Source organism: Sorex araneus, chromosome 1 (assembly GCF_027595985.1).
Source record: "Sorex araneus isolate mSorAra2 chromosome 1, mSorAra2.pri, whole genome shotgun sequence".
NCBI lineage: Eukaryota > Metazoa > Chordata > Mammalia > Eulipotyphla > Soricidae > Sorex > Sorex araneus.
Genome location: NC_073302.1, coordinates 203,714,882 through 203,721,964, shown reverse-complemented (window position 1 = coordinate 203,721,964; position 7,083 = coordinate 203,714,882). Strand labels below are relative to the sequence as shown.

The 7,083-nt window shown below is 41.2% G+C and overlaps 1 protein-coding gene across 1 annotated transcript in view; it reads right to left on the bottom strand.

The window, feature by feature from the left end:
- NEB (nebulin) overlaps positions 1–7,083 on the bottom strand; it is a 234,641-nt gene that overhangs the window by 206,114 nt on the left and 21,444 nt on the right. The gene's annotated exons all lie outside the window — the stretch shown is intronic.

Here is a 7,083-nt window from a genome sequence, read left to right as displayed (position 1 = left end):
TTGAGTTTAGTTCATTCAGAACTGGTTGTTCCCTGATATCTGAAGGAAAGAATCAGAAACATTCTCCACTTGCAATTCCAATTTGTAATCAGAGATCCATACCAGATGAACTTAGTCAATCATTTCTGAACTTTACCAAAGGCCAATGAATTAGACTTCCTAGCTTAGAGTAAAAGAAATTTTAATAACAAAGGCCAAGTAATCAAATTTAGATTGATATCCCAAATATTCCCAAACACCACTCCCAAATCCCAGACCTTGAAGCACCTGGAAGGGAACAATGACATCTTCATATCTTCATTATTTTTATGTCTGCCAAGGCTAATATACAGAGCAGTGGCAGATGTTGCCTCATAAATGTTTGCTCAGCTGTGCACAATTGAACAGAGTCAATTGAAAGATTTTAAACAAACTTTAACTGAGTGTTCTTGGAGTAGAATTAACACAGCCAACCTCAAACCTGTGCTGCAACAAGGCTGGTTGAGTGCAATTTTCCCCCTGTGGCTTAGAGAATGTTACCAGACAGAACGAATGGCATAGTGGTGATAGCCATGCCTGCACCTCACCTCCTTATCCAAAGGGAAAAAAAGTGATTTTCTGGTAGATCTTTAATAAGAAAAATGCCAAGGATGAATGATGTGCAGAGTCATTCAATTTGGGTAAAAGGAAGCTAAGACCTTCCCCAAATATCTGACAACCTTTTTTTCTCCAAATTTTAATATGCCAATTAATACTCAACTTATTTTGCAGCTATAAATTTTGTAGAGTTGGTACCTAATTTCAAAGCTCTAGGTCCAATGGGGCCAGATTGATAGTACAATGGGTACATTTGCCTTGCACGTGGCAGACCTGAGTTCAATGCCCAGTATCCCACAAGGTCTCCTAAGCACTGCCCAGAAAACAAAACAAAACAAACAAAAAACCCAATCAAAGCTTTAGACCTAAGACTTTATGTCATCTTTAGCAAAGGTATTAAGAAACCTCTCTAAACATTCATTTCTTCACCAGGACTGGCAGTGACAATAATAGTTACATAAAGGACTGTTGGAAAAACTCAATAAGATTATAAACCGAAGAGTACTTTGTAAACTCTCATGCTAAAGAAATTCATAATAACTGTAATATGATGACTTTTATCATCATTATTATAGCCACTATACTATACCAGAATAAAAAACTGGAGAAAAATATTGTACCTATGTGTGTGTGTGTGTGTGCATGAGAGAGACTATTCTTCTTTAGAAATCTTCGTTAAAAGAAGATCTGCATGCACACACAAGTTGCCCACATCTCCCTTTTTGAGATGCAGACTTCCAGACTTTGAGACCCATTTCTCCATTTGAGAATTTCCCCATTCCGGAGAAGCCCAAGTTCCCTTTTGAGCATCTATTTTTAGCTATCTTTTTTCTTCCCTCCCTTTAAAACTTAAAAAAAAAAAAACACATAATTTGCATGATGCTGTCGATTAATTTGCCTACACTTTTCTTTTGAAGTTTATAACAATTAAGATCAGTAAAACTGGTTTTTCAATTTGCTAAGGATGCCTTATATAATTGTTCATAATATTTTTGGAGAATAGGCCTCTAGAAATCTGAGAAAATTACAAAATGCATATAAACACTAACAATTTCAGATGTTCTTGATTATGCAACCCGGGTGATGATATCCTGATCTTCAGTGTTTTGTAGGTTTATTGCCCTTCCAGTGTTTGCTGTCAAGGGAAGAAATCTTCAGCAGTGATAGTTGGGGGCAGTTAGATCTGAAATATACCTCACAAAAATTTGATACAGAGAGATCCTGGTGATATCATTTAAAGATGAAAATAGCTATTCCTAATGAAGTATGAAATTGTGCTATCATAGAGAAATAAGACTTGCATATGTAGATCTGTTAAGGAGAACTGAATAGGAGATGAATTCTCACAGTGAGAGACAGATGTCTGGTTTCTTTTTTTTTTCTTTTTGGGTCACACCCAGAGATGTTCAGGGGTTACTCCTGGCTCTGTGGTCAGGAATAACTCCTGGGGATACTTGGGGGACCATATGGGATGCCAGGCATTGAACCCAGGTCAACTGCTTGCAAGGCAAATGCCCTACCTGCTGTATTATCACTCCAGCCCCTGGGGAGATTTTCTTAAAGGGAGGAGGCTAGAGCCCAAGTGCTGAGCAAGTTACGGCCTTCCCCTTCACTGGAGGGTAGCAGAGAACCTGAAAGGGAAAAGGGGCACAGCAAGAGGAATGAGAGAAGTATGTGATCTTGTGGGACTCTCGATTCTACATGTCTGCAGCAACTCTTGGGGAAACAGTGCACAGATGTACACAATGGGGATTAGCCATCTTCAGGGGTTCACATCTAACATTTCCCAACCCATGCCCTAGTTCTCTCCAACTCTAGATATCTGGAAGCAAGAATTTATTTCCAGAGTTGGAGACATCTCTAGGATTTCATGCCCATTAATTTAACATCGGAAAAGCACACCAGCTCAGTTGTAAGACCTGGCCATCTCCTTGCGGGTAACTGATATAGTCTGATAGATACAGTCAGAGTGCTCCCCAAAACCAAAGCCCCACTTCCTTAGGAGTCATCTGATGTGCTTTTACTGAGCCATAGAGTAGGCCGTCTAACATCCTGCTTAGTCCATGGCATCATTTCTACTCTGCACAGTTTGTCTGGCTCCTGTGGAGTTGTCGAATGAGGATGACAAGGCCAGTGAGTTCATTACTCTTCTTTTCTATGAGTAACTAAATGCTGATACTCTGCTGGTTTCAGTGACAGAAAAATATGTCCCCTTTGACGGGAGAGAAAAGGTTCCAGCCATATTTTCATTGCCCAGAGAAGGCCCAAGCTACTGTTCTCACTCAAACAAATCTTATTCCTTTTCTTTTCTTTTCTTTTCTTTTCTTTTCTTTTCTTTTCTTTTTTTTGGGGGGGCCACATCCAGCAGTGCTCAGGGGTTACTCCTGGCTTTGCACTGAGACCTCACTCCTGGTGGGCTCTGGGAACCATCTGGAATGTGGGAGAGCATCCCAGGTTGTCTGTGTGCAAGGCAAGTGCCCTACAAGCTGCATTATCTCTTTGGCGACCCTTAAGCAAATCTCTTTTGGAGAAATCTATGGGAATCTTCCTACTTTCAACGTGATATAAGAGTTTCCATGGTTACAGAAGATCACAGCCTAGATTGTTCATGCTGTGTAGCAAAGTATCTTTGGAGAGTGCTTTAAAAAAAAAAAAAACTCCTGTGAAATATTAAGAATATGTAGCTGCCCCCAGTTTCTGACAGAGTTCTTAAACTCTTGTAACCTCAATGAGTGATGGAAGTGCTAAGAGCATCTTTTGTTCTAATATTTAGTTTTTGATATTAGTTCCTAGACTGTAAAACCCCTTGGAATTTCCTGGGTCAAAAGAGTGTCTTTTGTCCTCACAAAGCAACTCCTAGATAGCCTTAGAATGGGAACTGAAAAATAAAGTCATAATTAGAAGTTTGGAATTTTTATCTCCATCCCTCATCATGTGGGGAGGGAAAGGGAAACTAGACACTGAGTTAAAAATAAGTTCAGGCTGGGAAGACAGTATGGGAGTTAAGGGTCGTGCTTTACCTACGGTCAACCTGACTTTGACCCCAGCACCATATAGTTACTGGAGCATCATGAGGTGCAGCCCTAGAGCCTCCAAGCACCACTGGTGTGACCCAGTTAATCCTCAGGAGCACAGGTCTCAAGCAGCACAGCATTCTCAAACCCTCACTTGAATCACCAGCCTGGTTGGCCAAGAGTCATTGACAAGGTTACCCAGGCCTCCTGATCACTGCTTGGAAAACACCCTCAAAATTTCAATTCAAAGTTCATGTGGTTAATTCTCCATAAAATCCTTAATACAACTGGTTCACGCAGCTTCTGGTTGACAGGTACATTCCCAATTTGACAGGGATAGAACCTGGGAGCCTTCCAGATCTGATAGAATACAACCCCCCCTCTGTACCATTTATCATATTCTTTATCATGCAGTCGATTTTTATTATTTGGGGGAGAGGTTTTGGGGTCACACCTGGATGTGCTTAGGGCTTAGTCCTGGTTCTTCACTCAGGGATCACTCCTGGATAGTTCAAGGATCATATGGGGTTCCAGGGGTGAAACTCGGGTTGTCCATGTGCAGGGCAAGAGCCTTACCCACTATACTATCTCTCTTGCTTCCATGAAATAAATTTTAAAGTAAATATCTGTGTTCCATTCTAGGAAATTTCAAATTTAAGGTTAATTATGAATTTAGTGCTGCTTGGTTACAAGTATAGTCATACTTGGTTACAAGTATGGTCTCTAAAGCAGGGACAGTCTCATTAGACTGATCCCATAACTGGTAGGAACCAGGCAGATCACGTTAGAAGTGAATGTATTGCAGGACATCCAGAAGTGACAGAGAGCTGGTCCGTATGAAAAAACATTCATATAATGGGTGTCAGAAGTGTAAAGAAGTAGAATACAGGAAAGAGACTAATCCCTTTCCAGATTCTAGGTGGTGTCACTGGAAATTTCAACCTGATTTCTCATATTATTCCTCTCATAAACTTGGAAAGAAATGGAGAAGCAGGTATAGAGAAATTGAAAGAATATTCCGATGCTGCACTCAGAAACCTGCTTGCTGCTGGGTGCTGTGTACGCAGTTTCCTCGCATCGAGTGTCTGTATGAGCAACTCCGCCTGCTAGCGACTGAAAGATGCAGCTGAGCCACAAGGAGGTGCCAGGCTTTGAGTCAGACCAACGCCCAGGTGAGAGAATTTATTCTGAGACATAGTAAGGTAGTCCGTTAAACTGAATCGAATAGCAACATCATCATTATAGATACATGGTTCTTCAAATAGCAAGTAAAATGAGAACTATAAACCAGAGATGGACCTGGGAGACATGTGCAGTAAGAAAATGCTGAGAGACTGCATGTATGAAAAAGAGTAGATAAAAGAGACTATATAATTTGGAAAGAAAGGAAAAGATGCTACTGAAACATGAATCAATGCAGTTGGAGGGCAGGGAGCACATCAGAAGGAAATGAAGCCCTACAGCTAAGTTATCAGGCATAACCCTCTTATCTTGGTTGATTTATTACCACCAATCACAACTGTTTCTTCCCAGTGTGACTATTATTTTGAATGCACAGTGGCCACTAAGACCTTGGAAATATAGGTAAGCTTGATGAATTTCTTTATTCTGATGAGTTCCACTCACAGCCGTTCTCCTCTTGGCTCATTTTGTTGTTCCCTGAGAGCAAACCCAAGCTTGGCAATGTTTCCAAGTGCCCAGTGATGCCGATGTATTGTCCAGGAGTGGTGCAGTCCAATGAGTGTTGAATGTAACCCAACTCTAATTGAAATTTTTCTATTTGCTGTTTGTTTTGTTCTGCTTATTTGAGTCCACCAAGCGGTGCTCAGGGCTTGCTCCTGGCTCAGCACTCAGAGACCATTCCTGGTGGACTTTGAAGGACCACAGGCTGCCGGGGAGCAAACCCCATCCGCTGCATGCAAGGCATTCACCCTACCTACCATACGGTTTCTCCAACCCCTCTATTAGCTGTATTTGTCACATATACAAGACTATTACATTTCAAGTGTTCAATTTTCACATGTGGCTGGTGGCTTCTATATTGGCGAGTGCAGCTCTAAACTCACCAGCAGGCCAGAATTAGTGGAGAGACTGATTATAGGGGAGTTTGGAAGTGATTTTTTAAAATCACATTTAAGCGCCCACACTGCACACTCAAATAAAGTGAAACAATACTGCCTTAGTAAGATAGAGTTTAAAACAAAATTTAAAATACTTATTTTCTTTCTAAATGCCCACTTTTTCCTTTCTGTACAAAAAATGAATCGTCTTTGGTCTCATCTATTTTCAATATCTGTGCTTCCAGTAGGCCATCTCTCTATGGACAGCTTAATTTAATATTATGCTTATTTGGGGAGCCACATTCTATGGTCCTCAGGGCTGACTACTGGTTCTGTGCTCAGGGATCACTCCTGGAGGTGCTCAGGGCCCCAAATACAGTGTCAGGGATGAAACCTAAGTTGGCTGTGTGCAAGGCAAGTGCCTTACCTGCTATACCAGGTCTCTGGCCCCTTTTCCAGCCAATTTATTTGCTTGAAAGCATTCAGAGATTACTCCTGGGGCCACACCTGAAAGCATTCAGGGATTACTACTGGCTCTGCACTCAGGAATTTCTTCTGGTGTGCTCATGGGACCATATGGGATGCTGAGGACTGAACCTGGGTCAGCTCCAGGTATGGCAAGCACCTACCCACTATATTATTTCTGTAGGAATTTTCTGGGCTTTGGGTAAAGTTTCACATTCATGATACACTTATGAGTACAATTTTACTGCCCCTACTAGATCTTTTATCCACGTATCCCTAGGTTAATAGTTATGAAACGGCATTATCAGATACTAAAAATTATCACCAAATAGACTTCATCCTTCACAACTTTTTTCCTCCTCCTTAACTTGAAACAAACACACTGAAAAAGTGTTTGAAATGTTGAGGTTACATCAAAATCCAAATAAAAAACCAAACTGGTCTCAACTCAGCTCTTCAGAGGGCAAAGTGAAGCACTTATCAGCAGCGGTATCCAGGAGAATGTGGCTGGTTTGGACCAGTTTAAAAGGAATTTAGCATGTGGCTACTCATTAGTTGAACATCTGTCTTTCTGCATTCCACGTCAGGCTGCATTCTTTAGAGTGAGTTTACCAGCCTAAATATAGACCTACAAGCGCCTTACCGAGCGCTTAAAAATTAGGAGGTGCAGTGTCCATGGCTGTCAAATTTTTATGTCTAAGAGGCCACTCAGCATTCTTATTTCCCTCAAATAGGACCTAGAGTATGAAACTATAAGAGATGTGTGCGCTGGGTTAAAGCAATCAGATCATTCATGGAAATGTGAAGGTCCCTGGCTCCTATGTGAGTATCATTTCCTCACACCCAAATAGCAAAGAACATTCGAATACAGGTTCTGTTTTCCAAATGCAGCTCTCACATGTACCGAGTCAATAGGCCAGCTGAACATTTTCCCATAGTGTTAATGGCTGTAGTGGTTGAGGGTCAAA